Below are 12529 nucleotides of genomic sequence, written 5' to 3' on the forward strand. Positions count from 1 at the left end.
GTGATATCTTACTATCTGTTCTGAGGTAGTGTTTTTCTTGAGCTCCTTCACACAGAGGTATTCAGTCAGCTGGCTCCCTGAAAACTTCTTTGAAGTTTGCCTCAAAATGAGGTTAGTTCAGCAAGACTTCTTCCATGTTACTGACTTCTAAAACAGAATTATTTATCTTTCAAAGGGAAAATATTTGTTTCTCATGTTGTTGTTCTTCTGCCAGTAGATTCTGCCCTACCTGAGTTCATTGTGTCCTACCAGAGGTGCTTCTTTCTTGAGCTCCCCTTTGTTCCCTTTATTTTCTAAGTGAAGTTTTTTCTAACCTATGACTGGCTTCTCTCAGATGAGTTCTTGGAACTCTTTCCAGCTCATGTGACTAAATGCTGCACAAATCTTATAGTGAAAAATATACAAACAAAAAGAGAATAGTAAAATCATGAGCAGTTAAGCCCAGAAAGAGGAGAGTTGGGTCCAGCTAGAAGTAACCACATTTGAAGAGAGTTCCTGGCATCTCCATGTAATGATGGTAGGCACTTTTTGTGCTCTGTGGGTATATGAAGCTGATGTAGTTGCTCTCATATTCAGAAGTTACAAGGAAATGCTGCGAGTTCAAGTCTGGTCTGACCAGATCACCCTTTTAAGGGCTTTAAATAAAAATCAAAGATTTTAGTGTTAGAGGTTAATTTTGTTTCAAAATCTTGTCCAGAGTCTTACAGAAAAATAAGGAGAGACTTCAGGACTTTGTTGCTTTCCTAGGGTCAGTTATGTGGGGAATTTGTTTTGAAACCATGTTTTGGTTTTCAGGGTACGGGGTTTGTTTTAGTTTGAGATTTTGTTTGGTTTTGAGGCAAAGAAGATCTTAGTACTTGCTTCTAACTAAGAGAAACGTCTCCCCAGAGATCACTGCACCAATACATTTAATCTCTAGGATTACATTGCTTTGTAAATTGTCATAGTGTATTGAGGCTGACAAATTTACCTTGTCTGAGGCTTTATCCTATGAAGACTTAGAAGAATACTGGTGAGGAGGAAGTGTCAGCCAGTTGAATATTTCTGTTCCTTTCTTTTTCACTAAGCACCTTGTCATTAGCCTGTTAACATCAGGCTTTGAGTTAAAGCTCTGTGTGATGGTATAGACATGAGTGAGCCAACAGTACAAGAGAGCCCTGAATTTACAATGAAAAATAAATACACCAATACAGAACTACAGCTATGGGAAAACACTTGGACTTGATGTCCTCTCCCCAGTCCCCCATGTAGGTAGTAGGAAATGCAAATTCAGAAATGTTCTTTTACTAACTAAGAACAGTGACTGTTAGCCAGAAAAGGCATGCAGAGAAGAAAACATAAGAACCTCTTTTTTAAAGGAAGTAGGTGACTCGGACAAGATTTTGGTCATATCTGGTGTTAACATAGTGCAGGTAACCAAAAATGAATACAGGAGTAGTCTCAGAAAAAAGGCTCCCAAATAAGAAACAAAGCAGCAAACACACAATTTGGCAGTGGTTGAATGTGTGCAGATGTGCTCAGCACTGTGCAAGAGAGGACAGCAAACTTGCCCAGTTCTAACTAGACAGTGGCTTAACTATCCCTCCATCAAGGAAAGCTAAACTGCAACACCAAGGAAAAGTATGTAAGGGTTAAAATATCAGGACATAGAGATTACTGAGAAATACGTTTTGATTGATGGATGTATTTATTTACAGTTAAGCTTATTAAACAAGTGTCAAATTACACCTTCGGCAGATCTACAAACAAAACCAGTGCTGGATGGGCGCACGCGCGGTTTTGGCTTTTCCATAGCAAAGCTGCAAAAAAAGTATGAATGTTTTGAAAAGCAAACAAGTAACATCCTGTGGATAAGTTACTCTTAAGAAGCAGACTCCTTGTGTCAGTCCAGCAGAGCTTTACAGAATACTCACTGAACAAAACACCCCACAATAATTTGTGCTTCTAATGAAATGGAAGCCGTTAAGCAGATGGACAGAATCCTTGACCTGAAGTACATAAAACCAGGAAAGCAGCTCTGACAGTTCTAGAAAACTCATCCAAGGTGCATGTTTGCCTTGGCCCAAACAATTTAAACAAAACACCCTGGAGACTTGACTGCTGGATGCATGCAACAACATGCATATAATGTGATTTGAGGAAAAGCCACAATATTCTTACAATTTGGTGCCAAAAATTAATATCAGCAATTTGGACAGTGTTCCCTTACCATGGTAAGAACACTAGTAATGGGATAGAGGGGTTGAGAATGCCATTAAGGACCTGGTTCAGGGAATATATGAACCCTCACAGCACAGTAGCTGTCCTACTAGAATGTCATCTACCGTTAAAATTCCTATGACTGAGGACAATGGATAGAATGATTCTTCTCTCTCCTAGAAGGAGCCAAAAAAGCAGAACTAAAACATTTAAGGAATAAGTGCAACACCATACATGGCAGATCTGCTCACCGCCAGGGTCTGTGGCACGAGTCTGGAGAAGCCACCACAAAAATCCCATGCATCTGTAGCTCTTGTCATATTGTAAAATGCTGCTTGCCCAACAGGAGAATTCAGGAACTAAATAAATCTCTGTCCTCAGTCCAATAGAAGTAGGAGTAAAAATCAAGCCACCCGTGAGCTAATTTCCAGGCAGAAGCCAGGAAGAAACTGCATAGGCAAAGTGGCATGAGCCTTACCAGTGTTCACACTTGTTCCTGTGACTGGAGAAAAGAGAAGCTTCATCTTCTTGTCATGTGTCCCAAAACACCACTGTGGATTGAGTGTCCACTATAGTATTGTTTATGAAGATGCTGAAACCTTTAATGACTCTTATGTCAGAAAGTTTGGGAGCTGACTGCAACACATACCAGAGCTGTTTGGAATAAGAAGAATCTCTTCAGGCAGAAACATGCTGCTTGCTGTGCAAATACAGCTGTAATAGAGATCGGGCACTCGATGTTCAGTGGGATATATAGATGGGGACAAGATGCAGAAAGTGCCAATGAAAATACAGAAATTCCAAACATACAATGGAGCAAAGTGGGAAGGATGAGTGACTAAAATGTAGAAAAATGCACTGAAGCTGAACGTAGCCATCTTAACTGGGGCTATACAGAATTGACCTACTCCCTGCTGCCCAGCTAAGGCAGCCAAAAGCCTTGCATGAATTTACCCACTTCTTTATAGATCTTTTCCTGCTAACTATAGAATCATAGACTGATAGAATAGTTAGGGTTGGAAAGGACCTTAAGATCATCAAGTTCCAACCCCCCTGCCATGGGCTAGGACACCTCACACTAAGCCATGTCACCCAAGGCTCTGTCCAACCTGGCCTTGAGCACCACCAGGGATGGAACATTCACAGCCTTACTGGGCAACCCAGTCCAGTGCTCACCACCCTAACAGGAAAGAATTTCCTCCTTATATCCAATCTAAACTTCCCCTGTTTAAGTTTTAACCCATTACCCCTTGTCCTACCACTACAGTCCCTAATGAAGAGTCCCTCCCCAGCATCCCTATAGCCCCCCCTTCAGATACTGGAATGTGGTCTCCACGCAGCCTTCTCTTCTCCAGGCTGAACAGCCCCAGCTTTCTCAGCCTATCTTCATATGGGAGGTGCTCCAGTCCCCTGATCATCCTCATGGCCCTCCTCTGGACTTGTTCCAACAGTTCCATGTCCTTTTTATGTTGAGGACACCAGAACTGCACATTGGTCTGGGATCCCACTGCCTGGGGTTGCTCCGACCCAGGTGTAGGACCTTGCACTTGGCATGGTTAAACTTCATGAGGTTTGGCATCAGCCCACCTCACAAGCGTGTCAGGGTCCCTCTGGATGGCATTCCTTCCCTCCAGCGTATCAACCGAACCACACAGCTTGGTGTCATCGGCAAACTTGCTGAGGGTGCACTCAATCCCACTGTCCGTGTCAGCGACGAAGATGTTGAACAAGATCTGTCCCAACACCGATCCCTGAGGGACACCACTCGTTACTGGTCTCCAGCTGGACATTGAGCCATTGACCACAACTCTTTGTGTGCGGCCATGCAGCCAGTTCTTTATCCACCAAGTGGTCCATTCATCAAATTGATGTCTCTCCAATTTAGAGACAAGGATGTCATGTGGGACAGTATCGAAAGCTTTACACAAGTCCAGGTAGATGACATCAACTGCTCTACCTCTGTCCATCAGTTCCGTAGCCCCATCATAGAAGGCCACCAAGTTGGACAGGCAGGATTTCCCCTTATACAAGCATTCAGTCTTATTGTAGGCAGTTTCTTGGCGTGCTGGGAACTGGGTGACCTCCTGAGCCTCAACTGGCATCATGAACTGATAAGGCATTTCAACAGGAACAGCCTGCATGGATCTCATTCCACCATGTCGCAACCATCATTTTAATGACAAATAAGTACTTAATATTATTATTATGCTATCTATGCCCTTCAGTGTGGTCTTAAGTTTGCTGTGAGAGCTATGACTGGTATGAGAATCAGGCAAGAGAGCCAGGTAAAGGTTGAAATTGTCCTCCACTTGTAAGCAAAAGACTACATGAAATCATAACCAACATTCCTTGTCAAGATTGCTTGCTCAAGGTAAAACAAGCAGTTTTACTGACAGTTGAGGAGATCTCTATGGGTCTGGGAGCTTCCCAAGTTGGCAGTTCTTCACTGTGTCTTGAGGGCTGTTGGTCACAGGAGGCACCCACTTATTAGGTATTCAGAACACCGCAGCATCCAGCCCTCACCTAACCTGTCCTTGAGCACAAAGGTACAGGCTTTGATCAGATAAATCCTTATCATGTAAGGGAGAAAAGGACTGGCACTGGGCCCGCAAATATGGTGATTTATCTGCTACAGGTACAAAGCCTGAAGATGAGATGTAACACATGCAGCATGCCCTCGGCTGGGGGCTGATCAGACAGAAAAGAAAGAAACCAACTGTGTGACCACAGTGACCAGCTCAGAGCTTTCCCTTCCCAGCTAAACAGAGTTGTGTCTTCTCTTATTCCTGAAGGGTGGAGCTCTTCTCACTGTTCTGATGGGTTTTCCTTTTCTTTTTTTCCAAACCTTTTACTTTGCCACGTATGAAACCCGAAGACAACAATTTCCACAGCAGTGAAGAGGTGATGAGTCATGAAACAAAAACAAGGTAGCGGTGGCAAATATGAGTGTTAGTGCAGGGGTGTATACATGTGTAGAAAGAGAGAGGTTTTGGAGAGCTTGTGGAAGTAATAGTACTGTAACTGTGCAAGTTACAGTATTTGAACTGGGGCTTGGTAATTCAGACTGTGGTTGGCAAAATAGCAAAGAACACTTTCCCAGTAGGGTCCATTGACCAAGATAAGCTTAATCATGGCTTAATCATGGCTGGTCAATGTCAAGAAAAGAGAGCAGCAAAACTTTTGTTTTCCAGTGCCTCTCCTAATGAATCTATAACAGTGACACTGAGCTCATGGACAACCTTCAGAATGGCTACAGGAAAGCAGATCGCGAGTCATCATAGTTCTACTTTCAGGGAATGCTTTTTTTCACGTTTACCATAGGAATAGCAACACCCCTAAAATCTAGCCCATTATTGGCTTTTTTTTTTTAAATATACTCAGATACCAAATAGAAAAAATATTAGTCTGTATACTGGATGCATCCTAATAAAGCATTCCAGATAATGGAGCAAAGATAGTGTAACAGATATCCTCTTTTCTTCAGGAAGAGTCTGATCACCCATCCTCTTAAAGGAAGATTCAAAGCTCCCAAGTGCTCCATGATCTAAGCAGGACCAACTGTTGTTATGAATGGAGGCCTTCAATAAAAAGCACTCTTCTGTCTGGGTTGGTAACTGAACCTTGAGACAGTACCAGTGTGAGTCTTCAAGCTATTTATGATGTTGTAGGTGAGAGTGCCAGGCTGGGACAAAAGATGGAAGGAGAGAGGTGTGCAACAGCAAGTGCAGAGGCATGGAAAAATTTAGTAACTGAAAAAAAGGAAAGTGAACTCTGAACAATAGGGAAATGGGAAGCTAAAGCAGGCAGCATTTGGAGGAGACAGTGCACAGCAGACTACATAGATAGGCAGCACTGGAATGCACTGGCAGAGCTGAGTGAGGATGGTGGTCAACAGTTGTCAGCATTGAAATGTACTTGCAAAGGTGGAATAAGAATTCTGTGTGCTCCTGCTCTGTATTATGCCTCCTGCACCCAGACGGCCCCTTCCTGTATCCCAGGAGCAGCTATGGACACACCTCTGTTTACATTACCTTTGCAACCAGGAAATAAAAGCGTAATTTTGCTCTGTTAAGGATTTTCCATCAATTTAAACAACAGACTTTAAAACTCTGACATGTCAGAACAAGCATTTTAATGAGCTTCAGTCTATATGAGTGTCAGGAATCTTGGTGACATTGGTATGAGCTGGTCTTTGTCTCTGACAGTGGTTCCTGTTAAATGGACACAGACATTTATGTTAGCCATTCCTTTTCAGGAAACTCAGAAGTGTTTCAGGAACTTATTCTGTTTATTAAGAACAGCCAACATGGTTTTATGAGGGGGAAGTCATGTTTGCCCAACCTTATAGCCTTCTATGAGGAAGTGACTAGGTGGAGGGATGATGGTAGAGCAGTAGATGTGTTTTTTCTTGATTTCAGTAAGGCATTTGATACTGTCTCCCACAGCATTCTCATAGATAAGCTAAGGAAGTGTGGGCTTGACGATCAGGTAGTGAGGTGGATCAAGAACTGGTTGGAAGGAAGAAGGCAGAGAGTTGTGGTCAATGGTGCAGAGTCTAGCTGGAGGTCTGTGACTAGTGGAGTGCCTCAGGGGTCGGTGCTGGGACCAGTGCTGTTTAATATTTTCATCAACGACCTGGACGAGGGAACCGAGTGTACTCTCAGCAAGTTCACTGATGACACTAAACTGGGAGGAGTGGCTGACACACCAGAAGGCTGTGCTGCCATTCAGCGAGACCTGGACAGGCTGGAGAGTTGGGCAGGCAGAAATTTGATGAAATTCAACAAGGGCAAGTGTAGAGTCTTGCATCTGGGGAAGAACAACCCCATGTACCAGTACAGGCTGGGGACTGACCTGCTGGAAAGTAGCGAAGGGGAAAGGGACCTGGGGGTCCCGGTGGATAGGAGGATGAACATGAGCCAGCAATGTGCCCTTGTGGCCAAGAGGGCAAATGGCATCCTGGAGTGCATTAGAAAGGGTGTGGTTGGTAGGTCAAGAGAGGTTCTCCTCCCCCTCTACTCTGCCTTGGTTAGGCCGCATCTGGAATATTGCATCCAGTTCTGGGCCCCTCAGTTCAAGAAGGACAGGGAATTGCTTGAAAGAGTCCAGCGCAGAGCCACAAAGATGATTAAGGGAGTGGAACACCTCCCTTATGAGGAGAGGCTGAAGGAGCTGGGTCTCTTCAGCTTGGAGGAGACTGAGGGGTGACCTCATCAGTGTTTACAAATATGTAACGGGTGGGTGTCAGGATGATGGAGCTAGGCTTTTTTCAGTGATATCCAGTGATAGGACAAGGGGCAGTGGGTGTAAACTGGAGCATAGAAGGTTCCACGTTAACATCAGGAAGAACTTCTTTACTGTGAGAGTGACAGAGCACTGGAACAGGTTGCCCAGGGGGGTTGTGAAGTCTCCCACATTGGAGATATTCAAGGCCCACCTGGACAAGTTCCTGTGTGATGTACTCTAGGTTACCCTGCTCTTGCAGGGGGGTTGGACCAGATGATCTCCTGAGGTCCCTTCCAACCCTTGGGATTCTGTGATTCTGTGTTTCTGTGATATTACAGTGTATATTCATCTCTGTGTGTTTGTGCTCCCTGGGCCTCCTATCAGATGAGGCAGCCCAACCTCTTGGTGGTTCTCCTAAACTAAACCGCCTGAGGTGGTGTCAGTATTTGAATAAGACTCCTTTATTCAGCCTGTTCCTGGTTTAGGTATCCCTTAATTGTGGTAATATTTCCTCTTTTTTGAATGGGAAATGTCACCAGAGCTCTAGAACAAAAGCCAGCTGTGTACGGGTTCTCTGCTGATAACGTATGTTATATAGCTTTTGCTATAGCTTTTGCTATAGGCAGTGCTCAGTGTGCACCTTTGAAACTGTGCTGAGAGAAAACTGCAACAGCAAAGGCCTGAGAGAGGTGGCCCTTACTTCTTCATCACCTGAGGTATATGTGTGTGTGGCTGACTATAGGCAAAGCAGGCACTGGCTTTGAGAGAGTGCTGCAGGCTGGTGCTTTAGCTTCACCCTTCAGAAGTGCCACCATCAAGATGAGACTCGGCACAGAGCAGCAGTGAAGCTCAAGGAGATAGATACATACCGGACACCCTCGAACCAGGAGCCACCTTTAGAACTTTCCTTCCGGGGCTGACTCAGAAGACAGAAATAATGCTGTTGTCTTTTCTCATCAAGTTTGGCTAGGCTGTGTCAATACTAAAGCACGGACAGACCTTCCATGCAAGATGATATTAAATAAGTCTGTTTACTTGTTATGTTGCTCTGTTATCTCCAATGCATCTGTAACTGGTTATGTCACCACAAATCATGTGGCAGTGTTAGATTTTGTTTGTTTGCTTGCTTTCCTCTGCACAGGTAATGTGGAGTTTGTTTCCCTTTAGAACTGATTCTTTCCCCTCTACCTCACAGTACCCAAATTGTCATTCTGTGTCCTTGAGTCGCTTTAGTCACACTCCTATAGACCAACCAGGGAGGGCAGGCAGTTCTTTTAGGGAGCCTTTAACATCCATGGTGTTGCAAGAAAGTTTCCTTTGCTCCTAATAGGAAAAACCCCTGACCTGGCCAGCAAAAGCATCATTGAGTCTGCTGGTGCTGAGCAGAGACCTCTGCTTGCAGTTGGTGGTGACATCCACAGAGATGACTGATATTTCATTTGAGACAGTACAGCCTCTGTGGGATGAGGGACAGCCTGGCTTCTGTAAGAAGCTCTGGCACCTTGAAACTTGTTGGGTAAACATTGTTCAGAACTGTGGAGTCCTTATAATGTCTTCTTCCCTTCAACTGAAGACTTTCCCCTAATAGTGGAAACAACAAGAAACCAGATATCATGAAGCACTATTGTCCCTGTGGTCCAACTGCTTTGGTGGTGCAAACCAAGGGAGCCCTGTTTCCAAAAGAGCTAGTTCATCTAAAGAAATAGCCTTTCAACCATATGGATTGATTGCCACATGCAAGTGACTGGAGGCTTAGAGTTTATTGTGCATGCACTTTCAGATTGGACAGCCAGTAGTCTGTACAGCTGAGTTTGCTGAGACAATCCGTACCCAACACCCTCTTGCTGCTGGTGAGAAGTGGAGCTCAAACAGGTAACATGCAAAATGCACGTGAAGGGATGGCCTCAGGGAACTCATTTTATTTTCACAAACAGTAAAAAAAATGTCCTCATGATCCCAGTGCACTTGCCATGACATAGTAAGACCATGATTAGCATTTAATACTACTGAGTAAATATGCTGATCAATTTAGGCAATTTGTAATTCCCAGATAAGTAACAAACTTGAGCAGTCAACAGTGTGAAACAATTGTAAAGGAGCAATTCATTAATTCTGCTTTCCATTTTAATGTTGAATTTGGGCATCACTCCCTAATAGTCTGCAGAAGTCTTCTTCAAACATTGCAAGTACATTTGGCTATCAGAAGAGTCTGTATTTCTTTATTCTGTGTTTATTGCTGAATGGGGGCCAAACCCCTCATCTGTTATTTGGGGGGGCTGTGAGAAAGGGCATAATAGCATGGAGCTCAGCCTGGGGAGGGAAGAAGAAACCATTGAGAGTTTATGGGTCAGGATTAAAGGGAGCGCAGGGACAGTGACATTATAGTGGGGGTCTGCTACAGGCCACCGGCCAAGGAAGACTGAGCGGATGAGGCCCTCTACAGACAGACAGGAGTAGCCTCACCTTCACAAGCCCTGGTTCTCTTGGGCGACTTCAACCAGCCCCATGTTTGTTGGAGGGCAGGGCACAAGCAATGCATTGATGATAACCTCCCTTTCCAAGCAATAGAGGAACCAACAAGGAGAGGTGTTCTGCTGGACCTTGTTCTCACCAACAGTTAGGGGCTGGTGGGGAATGTGAAGCTCGAGGACAGGCTTGGTTGAAGTTCCCATGAAATGGTGGCGTGCAAGATCCTTGGTACGGCAAGGAGAGCACACAGCAAACTAACTGGCCTGGACTTCAGGAGAGTGGAGTTTTGCCTCTTCAGGGATCTGCTTGGTAAGGCACCATGGGATAAAGCCCTAGGGGAATGGGAGCCCAAGAAAGTTGGATAATATTTAAACATCACCTCCTGCAAGCTCAGGAACGATGCATCCCAACAAAGAGGAAATTGGGTAAAACACCAGGAGACCTGCATGGGTGAACAAGGAGCTCCTGGAAAACTCAGACAAAGAAGGGAAGCCTACAGAGGGTGCGAGCAAGGGCAGCGAGCCTGGGAGGAATACCGAGAAATTGTCCAAGGAGCCAGGGAAAAGGTTAGGAGAGCTAAAGCCCTGGTAGAATTAAATCTGGCCAGGGATGTCAGGGGCACAGGAAAAACTGCTACAGATAGGTCAGTGATAAAAGGAAGAGTAGGGAAAATGTGGGCCCTCTCTGGAAGGAAACAGGAGACCTGGTTACCGGGGATATGGAGAAGGCCAAGGTACTCACCGAATTTTTGCCTCAGTCTTCCCTGGGAAGGGCTCCAGCCACACCACCCAAATCGCAGAAGGGAAAGGCAGGGACTGGGAAAATGAAGAACTGCCTGCTGTAGAAGATCAGGTCTGAGACCGCCTAAAGAGCCTCATGGTGCACAAGTCCATGGACCCGATGAGATGCATCTGCAGATCCTGAGGGAACTGGCAGATGAAGGGGCCAAACCATTACCCATCATATTTGAGGAATAAAAAGGAAGACTCAGGGAGCTATGGGACAGTCAGTCTCACCTCAGTTTGGCACTTGGAGGCAGCCCTCTGGCCTTGGGGATCCCAGGAATCCTGTGAAGCATCTGCAGAGGTTGCTCAAAACTCCCACTTGGCCCCCACTGAGCAGGGCCTGTCAGGTATCTGTCAGGGACAGAGCTTGCTCTAACAGGGTGTCTTGCTCGCCCAGACCCCGCATGTTGCTTCAAAGCCTGCCTTCTTTGCACTTGCCATTTTGAGGACCTGTATCCGCAGGGCCCTCGCATACAGCACACCCATCCTCCAGCATCCTCCTTCCACAAACATATATTCTTCAGGTTAAATATTAGCCAGCAACAGCTCACATACATAGAATTTGGCTTTATTACCTGAGTAAATACATGATTACTGAAGGGAGTTTCTGAGGGCAGGAGGTGTGAGCTGCGCAGCTCCTCCTGGGCCCTCCGGTGCTGCAGAGGAGCTGGGGCACGGAGCAGCGGGATGCTCCCCTTGCCCTCCTCCCTCCCTGCTGCCAGCACACAGCCCACCACAGTGGCAGGCAGGGATCTCTGGATCACAGATGTCATGAGTTTACCCAGTTCTGCTGTCCCTTTTGCCCTGTATCACTTGATCTACACTGGATCTTGAAATCCTGCTCAGCAAAGACTGCCAGCTGCTGCAGCAGGGCTGGCCCCGGCAGAAGGCAGCCCAGTGAATGCCTTGCTGCTGACCTTTGGTTCAAGTACCAATATTTAGCAAGCAAATATTTAAAACCATGCTGTTAAGAAGGTAGGCACAGCTTTAGCATGGGGAACTTGGGCAAGGGGTGCTGCTGAGGTAGTCCTGTGTTAGGAGAGGAAGGGGCAAGCAGCCTTCCTCCCTTTCTCTCCCAGCCCATAATACCCACACCTGGGAAGGGGCAGATGCTTAGACCCCAGCCACGAATGGCTGCTATACCAAGCAAGGCAGGAGATTTAAAGCCCTGAAGGGCTGGAATTTGTTTCAACCCCAAAGGCAAAAGAGCTGTGGCCATCCCTGCTGCTCACCTTGCCTGCTGCCCCACACAAGCAGAGGCCACCTTGCTGATCTGGCTGACCAGAGCACAGGTGCCCCATGGGACTGTCCCCAGCTTCTGTCCTGTTGCTGTGGCTGGGACCCACATAGTGATGAGTCCTCACAAAATCAGTTGGTGTCGGTCAGGTGCAGCAACAGGCCAAGAGGGTATTTTTCTCTCAGGAGTGGCACAGAATTAGCTCTGTTGGTCAGTTTATAATTAGGTACTTGCACCTAACAGTATTCTTTCTGTTGGATTTTTATAGTTTTGTATCTTTTAAATGTGAAAAAATAATCAGGCTTAAAATAAAATAATGTAAAAGAAAAAAAAATCAAAATTACCCTGGAAAGAGTGCTTATAAAAAGAGAAAATCCTTGCCAGAGGGATGCCACAAGCCACAGAAAGCCCGGCCTCAGGCCTCCCTTTTCCGCAGCTACTCAGAGGTTAACCAGGGTCTGGAAGCAAACAGCTTAAAGAAGGAGCCCAGCTTAGTGCCTGGGTGTCTCAGGCTGTCCCAGGGACCGCCAGCCTAAAGCCCTTCCAGCAGCCCTCCCCTCCCTCCCTCCCTCCCTCAGACGATGCCAGGCAAACAGAGCCAGCCCTCGCCCTC

This window comes from Neopsephotus bourkii, unplaced genomic scaffold (genome assembly GCF_033783945.1).
Source record: "Neopsephotus bourkii isolate Nb327-2 ecotype Australia unplaced genomic scaffold, CSIRO-AGI_Nbou_v1 NB_1350, whole genome shotgun sequence".
NCBI lineage: Eukaryota > Metazoa > Chordata > Aves > Psittaciformes > Psittacidae > Neopsephotus > Neopsephotus bourkii.